Source organism: Symphodus melops, assembly GCF_947650265.1.
Source record: "Symphodus melops genome assembly, chromosome: 21".
NCBI lineage: Eukaryota > Metazoa > Chordata > Actinopteri > Labriformes > Labridae > Symphodus > Symphodus melops.
Window position 1 is genome coordinate 18,634,750 of NC_136711.1, and position 15,031 is coordinate 18,649,780.

The 15,031-nt window shown below is 45.6% G+C and overlaps 1 protein-coding gene across 1 annotated transcript in view; it reads right to left on the bottom strand.

The window, feature by feature from the left end:
• thrab (thyroid hormone receptor alpha b) overlaps positions 1 to 14,164 on the bottom strand; it is a 124,026-nt gene extending 109,862 nt beyond the window's left edge. The window contains exon 1 of the mRNA XM_079334399.1: positions 13,558 to 14,164. The gene's annotated coding sequence lies outside the window, so the exon portion shown is untranslated. The remainder of the gene's footprint in view (positions 1 to 13,557) is intronic.
• Positions 14,165 to 15,031: the final 867 nt, after the last annotated feature.

A 15,031-nucleotide genomic window follows, 5' to 3' on the forward strand; every position in this document is an offset into this window, starting at 1 on the left:
TTATTCACTCCCTGGAAACACAGCAAAGCCTGTTCCTAATAATGAAATCATTTGGCACAACATTCGAACATCAGAATCGTCCATATGAAGCCACACAGAGTCACGTTAAGTCACACACAATAAGGAGAGGACATGTCCCCTGGTGGCTCGGGTGCATATTAGCATTTTCACAGAGTGTTCTGCAGCCTTCTATATTTAACCGTGTGTGGCGTTCAGTGTGGTCACGGCATGTACCTGCATGTTTTAACGACATCTCATCAGTGACATGTTATCTTTAAAGGGCTTCTGCAAGGGAGTCTTAAAGGGACAGGCACCCAAGAAGTGGCTCTCACTGCATTTCATCCACCTTCATGGGTTTATTGGGTGCAGAGATTGCACATCTCAAAGTCTGAGCCCCCCCCCCAAAAAAAACAAGCTGTTTTTGTATTTCTTTGTGCATAAAACACCCACATCGCACGCTGCTACTGAAATCGATGGCCGTGTTTGCTGGGTGAACCTGAGGGAGCTAATAGGGCCAAACATGTTGTTTGTTCACAATGAAAAAACAGTAAAGTTATTTCCAGAGTGCCACAGAGTTCGGGTTTATTTTTCACAGTATGTTGCTGCAACCGTGCACACCTGAGAGTGTTGAGGCCGTGTGCTTTATTTAGACTGGTAATGTGATCTAATCTGCACGTCGAATGAGTTCATCAAAAAAAAAAAAAAGATTTAGTTGATGTTTCCCCAGTCGAGCATGTTCGATGTGAAGCGGCAGGAAATACTGAGCTAGCATGAGCAGTAGCTTAATATATGTGCAGGAGAGTCAAACGTCACACTGAGGCTGATATGGAGGACATCAAATCACACAATCAACCTTCATCATCTCCTCTGAATCCCTGGTGAGTTATGAATCCTGCACAGGTGCGATCACGGGGAGATAACATGAAAATCATCATGATGAAACTCAAGCTAAACTGACTGACATCTTTGTGGGATTTAAATTAAAGCTCCTGTGAGGACCTTTCGGTTCGTGGATTTTGGCGCCCCCTGTGGACAAAAGCGGTATCTTAATGCTATTCGGTTTCTTTGAACAGTCGAATGTTTCACTCACGGGGAATCTTTGCCTCAGAAGATGCAAACAAAGGCTGCACGCAGCATAGTGTGAACCACCTCGTCTGTCACCTACCCCGCCGCAGTTTTTACACACATAGTGATACAGAAGAAATAAATCTTGTCGCTGGTGTTCTTGCTTGGTTTTTTTAAGTCATAAGAAACCATTTTCATTTCCATCTGTTTCCGTAGCAACTAGCTAGCGCTCCCTCACAGGAGCTTTAAAGAAGACACATTTCAGCTTTAAAGTTTCACCAATCATTCTCACATGCGACAGAACAGTGAAGGGAATGCCTAACAAGGACGGCCAGAAGGAAGAACCTGTTTTTAATTAGTAAGCCATGCAGAGCAGAGCAGAGCAGTATGTTCCTTGAGGTTAATGTATAGCTTCTGTGCAGTCTGGTATTACAGTAGCAGACAGCTTAAGTGACAATCTGTGCAAAAACACGGGGAAGGGCTACAGCAGGCAGGGGTCAGAGGAGAGCGGGGTCGCCTTCGGTCAGCTAATCCCCTCCAGGTCAGCTAAGGGTCTGCCGACACATGTGCTTAGCCCAGTAACACACACACACACACACACACACACACACACGTATGCAGGAATAACAAGGGGGAGCAGTGGACTGTAAACGATGTACTTTCACGTGATACCCAACCCAAATAAGCACCTGCAGAGCACATCGACTCTCAGTCCGACACATGATCCTCGTACCATTTCTGCATTTATGTGAGCTGCTCTTGCTAATTTTATCTGGAGATACGTAGCTGCCCCCCCCCCCCCAACACACACACACACACACACACAAAAACAAACAAGGTCAGCATGGTGAGCGCCGCCTGCCTTGGCGCAGAGGAGGACTACAGATGTGAAAGTAGGGAGCAGCTGGAGCCCGTCCAACCTGGACAAGGGTCAGGGACACGTCTGAGAGAACACGAGCAGCTTCAGGATCCCGTCTCAGAGAGCCGGCGGCGTGCCACCCTGGATGTCCGTTCAGCCCGATCTATGACAGGTGTCTCTCACACCTTTTGGGAAATGTATCGGGGGGGGGAGTGTGTCTTTTATCAGCCAATCAAATTCATCCATGACAAAGGACGATTCAGAAAATATCTTTCTTTATGAGCCTTCGATGTTTTGCGATTGGTTGATATAGATAAACACATTTATAGCTATGATTTCTCAAATGCACTTATCAGATATATATTTTTTTTTTTTCCGTTGAACAAAAAGCCTTTATTGGCCAGAATAACAGCAGTGGACTGAAACACTCATTTTTACTTAAAAAATGGACGCTTACATCGGCTGATATTATCGGCCCCATGACTAATCGGTCAACTCGTCTTCGAATAATCTCTTTATTACGCTAAGTCAGGAATCCAAACCGCAGACTTGATGGAGTGTGAATCTGATACGTTTTGACAAAGTTGTTCCAAAATTAAAACCTGGCATTAAACCAAGTCCTGCACGAAGCATTAAACCCTCATCTGAGACACAGTTTACACAGACGCACACAAACAGGAATCAAATGTACCGTTCGGTGTATATGCTCATTTATGTTATTGTGCAAAGAGTCAACATGTGTTGTGCACTGTGGAAGCCTGAGTGATTACATCTTAACTAAGAATAGCAGCCTGTGTGTGTCGAGAACACGCGTGTGCTTATCAGATGTGTCTCTGCTGCTGTTAACGTACATGCATGCAGAGAACTGGAGCTACATGCAAACTCCCTGAACTCGTGTGTGCCGTGTTGACGGGGGCCTCAGCTCTTTTTTTTTTTTTTGGGGGGGGGGGGGGGGGGGGGGGGGGTGGTGTCCACTAATCACAGGGCAACTGTCTCACACTTTGCCTATTGAGTTTCCTGCAGTCCACGGCCAGCTATGCTGAAGGAAACATGAGCCCGTCCTCTTTGAACACATGGAGACGCAGCAACAAAAAAAAAAGAAACAGCAGCCTTGCACCCACAAACACACAGAGCAAGCGTTTAAATCCAACACAGCTTCTTTCCACATGCCAACACACGCAGGCAGAGGAGGGTCCTTTCATTATCAGCGAGAAACTGAATCGACTTAGTGTCTACTGTACGCCAGATTTCTTTTTCGTTGACGGCTGCGGTTGAGATAGCTCGGATGAGGAATGCTGCAGAGCTGCCAAATCAGAAAGTCTCCCAACGCCTTTTCAAAGACACACGCATGCGCACACACACACACACACACACACAGCCTGAGGGCGGCTGGCATTAGGTTGTCATTGTGGACCTCACAGCGTGGTGCTCTCCATCCCTGCACTTGGCTGGCAACACTAACAGGTACGGATAAAAAACTCTTCATGGCTCAGGTAAAATAACCCGAGCCAGGGAATAAAGACCCGAGAGATGCTGCAAGAAAAAAAACAAAACAAAAAAAAACATACTGTGAATCAGCATATGGAGGTCACGTGTGGGATGGAGGAATCAGTACCGCTCTGTGTTACAACGGGGATTGTTGGACAGAATAGATTTTAAAAGCCTCGTTCCATTTATAAGACACCACATGCACTCACACACCAGCAGCTGCCTGTTTGACTATTGGACAGTTTCACAGCGACAGCAGAACAGATGTCCCTTTCATCAATCCAGGAGTTTTACACAAATCAGATCCTGAACATATTTAAAAACATGAATCTAAATATTTATAACCACAAATGTGAGGAATGCAAAGAGATGAGTAAACCTTGTTAGGATGAATGCATCCTGTTTTAATGATTCTTCATCAAACAGAGTCAAAAGCATCAATCAATCAATCAATCAATCAATCAATCAACCAGGTAACCGTGAGTCCACTTTAAATCCAATGTAGTGTGGAAAGTCCACGTAACACACCTGAAACATGAAGGGAGAACTCCAGTCTGCACACATGAGAAGGAGATATTTGACATGTGGCTCTGAGCTGTGCTGCTCAGCAGGGGTTTCTAATCACAGCTTTTAAAGGTTAGCTCCATATGGGCGCCGAGCATCAGCATGTGAAGCTTTCAGAGTTGCTATGGAATTAAAAAACACAAAAGGTCACCGTGCCTACGTTTAGCTCCGTTTGCATGGTCGCAGGTGAATCAAGCCCAAAAGAAAAAGGGCTTCTATTTTTTTTTTTTTAATCCAGCGATTGTTTTGGTCTTCTCAAGCTAAGATGAAACGTGACCAATGCGTGAAGACAATGAGACAGAGTGTGGGGGTGCATCCCAACACAGCCTTCAAAGACTGCTGAAGGTGTACACACACGGATTAATAAAATCACAAGAGAATGATTTGTCAGAAACATAATAATAAGGAATCATTTGGCCATTTTTCAACAACAACAAAAAAATGGCAGCAACTCAAAGTATTAGTAATAATCTAACTGCACTGTGTTGTTTTCCATGTGACCTTTGTGTCTGTGTGTGATCCTGCATGATGTGCTGTGAGGGGTCATGTATTTGTTAATGCAGCTGCCTCACCACTATAGCTGAAACTTAGCTTTTGTGCTAATTCTGACCTATTAGCATAGATGCTATTTGCTGACGTGTTAACTAATGTCCAGGTCTGTTTCCTCAAACAGAAAAGCGCCGAGTATGCAGAAACAGAGGAGAGCGGTTCAATGTCAGTCCCACTTCAAAGAAGCCCATCGAAACCTTGGGGTGACCTTTAACCTCTCAGAACGCCAAAGTCAAACTCTTTAGCACGCACACACACGCACACACACACACACCTGCACCAGTCTCACAGGGGAGTGACTCAACCTCTGTGACCTAAATCAAGCGCTTTCTCCGATCCAAGCAGACGATGTTAGAATTTATGGAACCGCTCTGATTTAAAAGTCTTCTGCTGTTGTGAAGGTAAACATGAAGCTATCCTAAACTGAGCGCCGTTAGCCTAGCGGTTATGTTGCATGCCCTATATACAGAGGCTGTAGTCCTCGTCGGTCTGTTGCACAGGGCTTTATTTTGGACTGTGATTATGTAACTATTACATCGCAAAAAGTAAGCGTAGTCTGGCTCATGTGGTGACTCCAATGTCAATAATTAAAAAAAAAAAAAAAAAAAAAAAGAAATACAAAGATCAAGAGGTGGAGTTTTGCAGCAGCTTGCCAAGCGTCAGGAGTTGGAACGAGTCCATGTGAATTCCCTCATCCGTGACAGATTACAAAACAGGGAGCAATAAACTCGACTCGTTGTTGTTTGTCGTCGGCGAACATTTATCGAAGAGACAGAGAGGTCTAACCATAATCGGGTCATATCTCCCAGTTATTAACTTTTATTTGCAACAGCAGCAAGGAAATAGCATTAAGCCCACTCGATCAAAAAGGTCCAATGATTGTGCACTCGTGACTTCTTTCATGCATTAATGAAATGCTGACCTATATACCATGCATGTTGCAGCAGAGGAGAGTGGCCATAGTGGAACTTGGGCTTCAGCCAAATATTTAATTGTAGGGTTTTATAAGCTTCTCTAACACACAGTTATTCATGACCTCAGCAGACGATGTGTTGAAGCGTGGAACATTTCCAAGTGGAAGTGGTGTAACACATTATTTTGTCTCGTGGAAGCAACGAGCGCTCCTCTCTGAACTCTCAGGACGTAAAATGATTTGTGTACTCAAGACAGTACGGCTAACATGCTACACAGGAACAAACGCACAATCCACCACCGCAGGGCTCTCTATCAACACAGCAAGTACAGATGATGTAGAGGCTGGCGGGGAATCATGGGAGTGATTCTCTCTGCTACTCTCCGGCTCCAACCCGCCGATTTAAAAACGAACTCTGAGTCCACCAAAGTCGAGAAACCGACCTGAGGAAGACAACGTGTTTACCAGCGACTGTATTCGAGCTATAATTTACATGCCGTAGCAGCACATACGGCAACAGTTAGCAGAGTCCTGTTTCCACGGCAACGATAAACCTGTTGTAACTGTCATGGTGCCAGGACAAGACACAACTGTCCTTTTTTAAAATGTGCAGTGTAACAACTTTAAGAGAAGTCCGAATTTGTCGAACACGAGGACTTTATACTCAACAACAACAACAAAAAAAAAATTTTTTGAAGAAGCTGCAGGAGCTCCAGGAGTTTTCTGGCAAATCAGTGAGTGAAAAATAAAATTAGTCAAGATAGCTGACTACTATGTACAAAAGAAAATCCCACACAGCATAATAAACCTCATTCATATTAAATTCAATCATTTTTATCTCTTGTCTCTACGGCCTGCAAACAAACCGACTCATACTCACACACTCAATCCTCTCGGGAACTCTGATTATAAACTGATTATCTGCCGCCCCAGAGGCACAGATACTCAAATCATTATTGCCAGTTTAATCTCGAATCCACAAGACGGGAATCCCTCTGAACGCCACAACGCCTCGGTGTTTACGACACAGTTAAAAAAAAAACGTGTAGCCACTTTATTGTCTTGGGAGCTGGTTGTTTAATACGTCTGCAAAACTGAAGTCATTTCTCTCCCGCTGAATAAACGGCGGCAGCTCTCAAAGAGAGCGAGTGGTAGCAGCTGAGTGCCAGCGAATGTGGGATGGACTCCTCCTCGTAAAGTGCTCCGCTTCACCCTGGCAAAAATAAACCTCACGGGTCCGGGTGCCAAGTATTCCCGTTGATGAAAAGCCAGTTGTGAGTGGCCCCAGTTGTACCGGGCAGAGCCAAGCTGACTGGTGTTATTATGAAAGGCGTGCGGCCGAGTAAAACGGCCTTCTCTCTCTCTCTCTCTCTCCCTCTCTCTCTCTCTGGCCATTTTCACAAATGATTGTTACTTTTCCTGGTGAGAGTGCCAAAGACAAAGAGCAGCAGATGGTAACAACATAAGTGGACACATTTTGTCATTCACTCCTCGAACCATCTTCCTCTTTGGTCAAAGCGCTCTCGATGCGTTCGCTCCTTTATCCTGGTTTAAACGATGAAGTCACTATTAGGGGGGGATTTTTTTTTCACACTCGCTAAAAACTCCTGAAAAACTCCTGAGCTTCGATTGTGAACACAAACAGGCTAATCTTTCGCTCGGACTTCACCCAGAGTTTCTCCTGACAGACCTGAGTTTTTCTTTTTTCCCACAGTGGGCTTACATGAGCACACAGCAGGATATTTTCCAGAGAATTCCCCTCGAGCCAATGGGGGGGGGGGGGGGGGGGGGGGGGGGGGGGGGGGGGGGGGTTCCTAAGCATGCAATGTTGGACTGGTTCTTATTTTTTTATTCCTAAAAGATGCAGACAAGCTCCTGCTCACTGTCTAAACAACACACATATGTTGGCGACACAGTTGTGCAGTTTTGATGTTGCTCTATCATTTTAGCCTGTTGGAGCTTCTGCTTAAAAATGGGTGAAGATCCAAAGTTCCTTTAAAGCTTTTTGATAGGATCAATCATTAAAAAAAATAAAGGGGAGTTTATATCACTTTAAAAAGAGTTTAAAAGTGATTACTTTCTTCTACAAGAGAATTTGTTTCACAATGGGAGAATTCAAAATCAAGAGTATAGAAAAAAACATGAAACGGTTCAGACACGGAGGGGGAGTGGGGGGGGGGGGTCTTGTGGTAAGACTCTTCATGGAAACCACAGCTCAACAGACACAACTGACAAACAGCGAGACCAAAGAAGAAAAAAAACGAAAGCTAAAGTACGAGGAGGAGATAAAAGGGAGGGGTGCAAAAGAAAGCAACAAGCGTGGAGTGACGCTGACGTGTCGTGTGTGTCGAGTCCTCTGTTACAATATCTCAAAGACAGCAGGACCCCTTGTTGCTGATAATCTCTTGACGTGTTTCACCGTGCTTATCGGCGGTGCAGCTGACAAGCCGGCTCCAGCATCACGCTGGAAGGTTAGCCTCATTCTTCTCCCGCTAATGAGCCTCCTATTGTCAGCCAGGACACACTCCTTACTCTGAGCGCCACATTTTACAGCAGGAAACGGCGTGGAATTTCCTCCACGGCAGAGAGTGGAGAGGATGCACATTACTCCTGTGTATATATGGGTATCAGCTGTCTTGGCCTACTTTTATTTAAATGAGCAATGTGACTGAATGTGGTCGCGTCCTGGTTTGAATGATGCATGGCGTCATAGAGAGGTATCACTTCATGACTTTTTTTGTTGTTTTTTTTCGGATAGACTTCAGCATTGTTGCACTCTGAGCGTCGGCGGCTGCAGGACACAAAACGGGACGCAGATTTCACCTTCAGCTCCGGGAATCTGCTGTTGGTATTTTTGGTCTTTATTTTCAATGAATTGATCAATAATGAAGCTAAACACACGTTAGCCACATTAGCTGCTATCGATTCTCCAACATGACTTGAAACCCACACACTGGGAGCATTGTTCAGTGAGCAATACGACCTCCGACTTGTTTTTGTAACCTTCTTAAAATGTCACATGCCACACTTATTGGCTGAATAATCATCGGGACAAAAGCCGCGGTTATGACTCAAATATTACTTTGAACAGAGTTGTTGTTTGTGTGACAGATTATCGAGGCCATCTATGCATTACAGATTTCACTATCACGTTGGCAAATCAGCGCTCATCCTGACCCCTATGAATGGATTAATTGTGCAACAAGCATCGTGCTACTGTTCTGTTCCCAAACTAATCGGTTTGATTGGTATCAGCCCCAAAAATACCAGATCAGCCGCACCCAAAATAGTATGGTAAAGTACCAAAGTTTTTTGGGGGGTTATATTTTTGATCAAAAGCTGCTGTGAGAAAGAGCAGATGGAGAGGTCAGCAAACACGGACGTTCCTCGACTCCAGTGGATCTCAACTCGTCCCGCCTCTCGACTCACCAGAAGTCGCAACTCAAATTTATGGTATTTTTCAACCAATGAAAATGTGCAGTTTGGACCTCGGGTGGTAAAGACAAAACAAACGCCGTCTACAATGAATAAATAAAAACTATTTTAAAAAATCAGACACAGATAGTGGAGTTAGAAAGGTCGAGACAGAGACACATTTAAGAAGTGAAATAACCTCACATCGTACGTGCTCACTCATGACAGAGTGAACAATACTGTAGAGCTGGGCGATAAATCTAAACGTCACCTCTTCCCTAAAAGTAGAGGCAGCACGAGTCCTTTTCCTCACAGCATCCCAAACAGAGCGTTCAGACTGTGGCAGTCCAAAAACACCTGTTCACGAGCTGCAGCATCAAAGGTGAGTGGAAGTGGGGGCGCCGCCGCACAGCGAAGCACGACACACGCCGTCTCTCCACATCAACCGTCTCTCTCTCGCTTTCCTGTCCCAACAGTGTCAAAGAGTTCTCCGACATTTCTACTCGTCGGACGCAACGCAGACCGTGTTTTTAGCTTTTCATATCTTTAAAGAAGATGTTTCTCCGGACTTGTGATTTGAATGTGGCTTCAAACAGACAAACACACCTGCTGAGATCGGAGTGTGAGGAGACAGCAGCTGCTGGTTAAAGTGCTGAAAGCTGTCGCAGGCGTCAGAACTGGATTCAGGGAAACAAGAGGACGTCTGTGTGATTTGATTTGGCCTATTTCAAGAGTTTAAAAAAAAAAATGATGATGTATAGGCAGGCGGACAAAGAGCGACCTCATGTACATAAATGGGCGGATTTTGTCAGTCTAAATCAATCGTTAGCAGACAAGAGCTTCTTTGATAAGGACAGCTTTGTTGTCATGATGCATCTAAACACAGCATGTTCACAAACACAAGCTTTACTGTCACACGCCGGGGCCACGAAATCTATGAGGCCAGCGCCAGTGCACAAACCCGTGATGATCAGATGACATTTTGCGGTTGGCTGCATTCGCCCTGGCTGAATGGATCCTATGAAGCAACCTACAAGTCTATAGCATATGGGTGCTGATCTAATTAGTCACAGGGAAAAACACAGACGACGTGCAGAAGCGCCGCGGGGCCCCCGGCTCCTATAGCATGGCATGGCGAGGAGCAACAGTCAACTCAGGTCAAGCAGAAGTGAAGGGCAGGAGAGAAACAGGCCTGTCTTTCTTTGCGTGCTTTATTGTGCGTTTAAGGAGGAAATACGTGACGCTAACCTCCGCTAATCCGCTGCAAGTGTGTCACCTAGCTTCCCCGAGAGCTGGCCGAAAAAATCTGAATCAGGGGACACGACTTGAGGTATTTAGCTTGACGCTCACGCGAACTATGTAGCTCCTCCCTTCCGAGTGATCACAGCCACACAGACACAAGGACAGTCTCCTCGCTGAGATGCATTCTGGGAACATGTTTCAAACATTTAACCAGCTGTGAAAAGGGGGGGGGGGGAGGAAATGGAAAGCAAATCCGAGGATCACCGCGCTCCGCTCAGGAAGAGCTCCTGACATATTGGCCTACCCAGCATGCCCCTGTGCCTCTCCAGACAGCTCTGACATCATTTTACAGCACCATACAGACCGGGACATCAGCTGCACAGCCAAGGTTATATAAGTGAACGCCGCATGTTTCCAAGCATTAAGCGCTGTTGCCCCACCGTGGGGAATTGGAGGGGATAGTAGTAGCATAAGAAGAGAAATGGGGGGAGGCTGGGAAGAAAGACGGGACAGAAACGGGGTCCCAAAAAGAGAGAGGCCCACTGGGGCGCTCGCTGCCGGGAGAGAGCGAAGAAGGTCACCTCTGGCCCCCTGAAGGAGCCCCCCAGCCTGAGAGGAGGACGAGAGAATGGGAGGGGACGAGAACTAAAGGAGAGGGAGACGAGGAGAGAAAACAACAGGAATGAGGAAGGAGAGAAAAAGAGAGAGGGAGGGCTGAGGACGAGACTGTATGGAGCAGGTCACATCAGGCTACACCCATACATCGCCTGTGTTCTCACACACACACACACGCATGACACCGTTACATCACAGAGGAGCGCAGCCATTAGTTCCCATGTTCTGCTCTCATGCACTGAATTTATAACGGAGGGAAAAGTCGAGCGTACACACGAGCGAAACGTCCACGAAAAGTTTATTTATTTCCAAACTAAAGGTGATTCAGTACTCCGTCTTTTCCCGTCTTTACAGCCTCCCGCTCGTCGACCTGAAACAGCATCCTTTGAGAAAATGTTCATCCGTGAATGGCGGATTTGTCCGTGGTTAATAATCAACCCGGGGAGAGAACGCTGCAATTTAAAGGCCTGTTAATGATTAATGAACGGTGGGCATCTGGGGCCCGACCAGCTGATCTCACATAAATGAGTCTGATAAAAAAGCCTGTGTTTGTGCACATCCAAAGACTCTGCAGGGGTTTACATTCATTAACATGACAGCAACACTATTAACCCTTCATTGGTAATTAAAATGCATCTATCCGCCATGTAAAAGCTTTCCTCCATGTCACTTCTTATGTTGCGTTCTGCCACCTCTGAAAAGTTAGCAAAGACGTCCAACGAGTCCAACGCTCCTCAGCGAGTCCGGATGGTTTGTTCAGTCCACGGGGTTCTCTTTGCCGGCTCCATGGATTCAACTGCGAAAGCGTGGAGCTCTCCGACTGTCACCTTGGATCAGCGGCGAGCGCAGCGAGAACCAACGCGACTCAGAACCGGAGACGCTGGAGGAGGCGGTTACATGGGAGTGATTTCATTATTACAGCGCTGTAATGTGGGGGATGAAGAAGCTCGCACACAAACAGCTGCACTCCCCGTCACCATTATAGTCACGGTGTGCTGTGGTCAATCATGCACTGAGATTATGTCCGGCCGAGGATCTTCACAAGGTCCGAGTGAATGATTGTCAGCAGCCAGCCCGCGCACTGGGACTGACAACTCCAAGCATTTATTACAAGAGCGGGACAGATATGGGATTTTAGCAAATGATACCGACACCAATCTTTAAAGGGGGAAAATTGCTGATTGCCAATATGGATTCTGAAAAAAGCCATTTCAGAGCAGGAAAGACTTTTTCTACATGGATAATATGTCTGTAATTTTGTACCAAAGTGATTCTGCAACAAACTCAGATATTTAACGACTAGTTTATACATCGATGATTATTGGAGCACACGGTCTCAGGTCAGTGCAGGTGATGCTTTCTCTGTGTGATGAAACCATCTATATATCCTGAGGACCCATCAACACCAACAACCACCCACATGTCTGGGGGTTTTTTTTTCCAACCAATCAGATTTATTTTATTTAAACTAAAAACATGTGACGAAGTAACAGAACAAATGTGAATGTGTTTCACAGACTTTTTTTTTTCCCAGGCACACTTCCATTGGAAATGGACGCGTGACCCACTTTTGGGTCTCGACCCACCAGAACCAGCGATCTGAATCACTCTGAGAATTGTGTGCTGATTGCATAATTATTATTATTATTATTATTGTTATTATTGTGCCAAATTATGCATGCCAGTTGATCTGATCTTATCATCACCAATGAAATAATGTGATGGCATTTGTAAAGTAACTTCTTGCTGTGTTGTCATCCAGCAAAACCTGCAGACATGTTCACTGAGTCGCACTCTACCTTTCAGTGACGTTCATCCAAAACAAACCTTTTGTTTTGTTTTTCCTTTTCTGCACAAGTCCCAGCGTGCTCATTTCAACTCCAACGCTCACTGATTTGATGCAATGCACATTAAGCCTCCTCACTAGGACAGTCTGTTCTGAAACCTGCACAATTCTGATCAACACGCGAGATCAGACGGTGTCATCTGGGCTGCATGACACAGTGATTATTAACAGGAAGCAAAAAATAAATAAATAGACTCATTAACTCTAAATGCCAGTCTGTGCACATCACAAGGACTAAGCTGCACAGCGATATCACCAGAGATGCATGGATTATTATGTGAATGTTAATGACCCAATTTTCACATGGCAGTGACTGAAGGTGGGTTTCCCTTCCTGTGCTGTAACAGCACTGTTAATGCTGATCCAATGAAAATAAGGGGGTCAGCATGCATTAAAAACACACTTCTTCACCTGCTATAGGAAAGCAACCTAAGGTCCAGTAACTGAGGTGAAACGCCTCCTCCTATAGGAGTGTTACGGCTGAGTTTCAGCTGAAGATCCTTATCGATTACCTTTTCTGAGTGTGGGTGTGCACGTGCGATTGGGACCATGCGCGCGCGCGCGCGCGCCAGAGTGCAGTAGGCATAAATCCAAGTTCGGGCCCTGTATGCAGCACATGATAGTTCAAGCATTGCACAGTGCAAAAGAGAGAGAGAGGGGGGAGAGAGAGAGAGAGGGGGGAGAGAGAGAGAGAGAGAGAGAGAGAGAGAGAGAGAGAGAGAGAGAGAGAGAGAGAGAGAGAGAGAGAGAGAGAGAGAGAGAGAGAGAGAGAGAGAAGCCAGCGTTACCGTTATGCAGTAATATCCGGTAACGTTACACTGAGTCAGCAGGGGGGAAATGTCAACACTAGTGGAGTGATAGCTGCAGATAAACGAGCCTGAACGCAGCACAGAACACGGTGCTGATCCAAATCTGTCAAACCAGCAGCAGCAGCACCAAGCAAGCAAGCCCGGGATACTCGAGCTAGCACCGCCACACAACCTCAAAGATAACGACACTTACCGGTGGTTCACCCCCCACGCGGCGTGGACGCCAGCCCACGGGGTTGGGTATGCGGGCTTTGGGGCGGTAATGAAGCGGGAGAAAGTCAGCGGGGGCTCCTCCGGTTTTTCTCTGCACGAGTGTGGCGGCGCTGGGTCGGTTCCACGTCTCCTCCTCCTCCTCCGCGCGCTCACTCACTCACGCGCTCGCTCCGAGCCGGGCTCCTCCGCCTGCCTCGCGCTGTCAAATGATCTCCCACCTCCCTTCTCCTTCTCCTTGCTCTGCTCTCACAGCTCCCCCGTCCTCCTTCTTGCAAAGCTCAAACGTGGAAAGAATAGTTTGTGTCCTTCTCTCTCTCTGCTGCCTTCCTGAGCCGACAGTAGCGTTTGGACGGGCTGCAGCGACAGGAGGGGAAAGAACCGAAAAAAGAAATACTACACGCTCGCTCCTCCCTCCGCTTATGTACAGTACAGTCAGACTGTGTGAGCACTTATTCAAACTATCTACCGCTCTCTACAGGAGCACCACTGTAAAGCACACACACTGTACACACAGACACATGCGGAACATCCCCTGCCTTCACCCTCCTCTGCTCTGCTTATTTATCCACATCATTACCAGTGTGCTCATCCCTCCTGCCTCCTTCCCTCCTTCCCTCATGCCTCCTCCCCTCTGTGGAAAGGTGAGATCAGTCCACCTTGTGTGAGGTAAATGGCAAATGACTGATTCGGTGATTTGACGGAGGAATTGGAAACTGAAAAATATTCCCAAAAATGTGTTAAGTGTAAAGAACGAAAAAAAATAATTTGTCGGATTCCCCCCCCCAAAAAAAATAAATTAAAACAAAAATATCAGTCTTCATTTTTGATTATGTTCAGAGGCGGGAAAGTAGGTCAATTAACCGATTCGTCAACTGACAGGTTGTGTGGACAATAATAATATTTACTTATTATTATTTAAAAAAAAACAATAATGACAACAATAATGAATATTTCCTTGTTACAGTTTCTCAAACACATTTTTGTTCTTTCCTTAAATATCTGATATCTGTTTATTGTAAGGTCAAAAACCTCAATTATGTCCCAATAACAAATCACAGCAGGTAACCATTAAATGTGCAGCTACAACCACCAATGTTTGGTGGTTTTACTGGGAAAATGCCTTAAGACGCTTTTCTATAAACGAAATAGATGACAGTTAAATAAAATGTTTTAATGTCGGTGTAATTCAGTGGAGCCAATATTTCAAATAAACTCGTTAAACTCAAAATAATCATTTTTTTCACCCATAATGTTGATGCTTTTCCTAACAGTGTGACAAGACCCAAGCCAGGCACGTCATTTAATGGACAGTATGACCAATAATTATTATTTTTTCAATCACACATTGCCAAAGCAGTACAGTTCACTCTTTTTGATGACAGCACTGTGACAGTATATGATATTGATTTTGTCTGCAGTTGCAAAGGCTACTGTTCATCATTCAACATATTTAA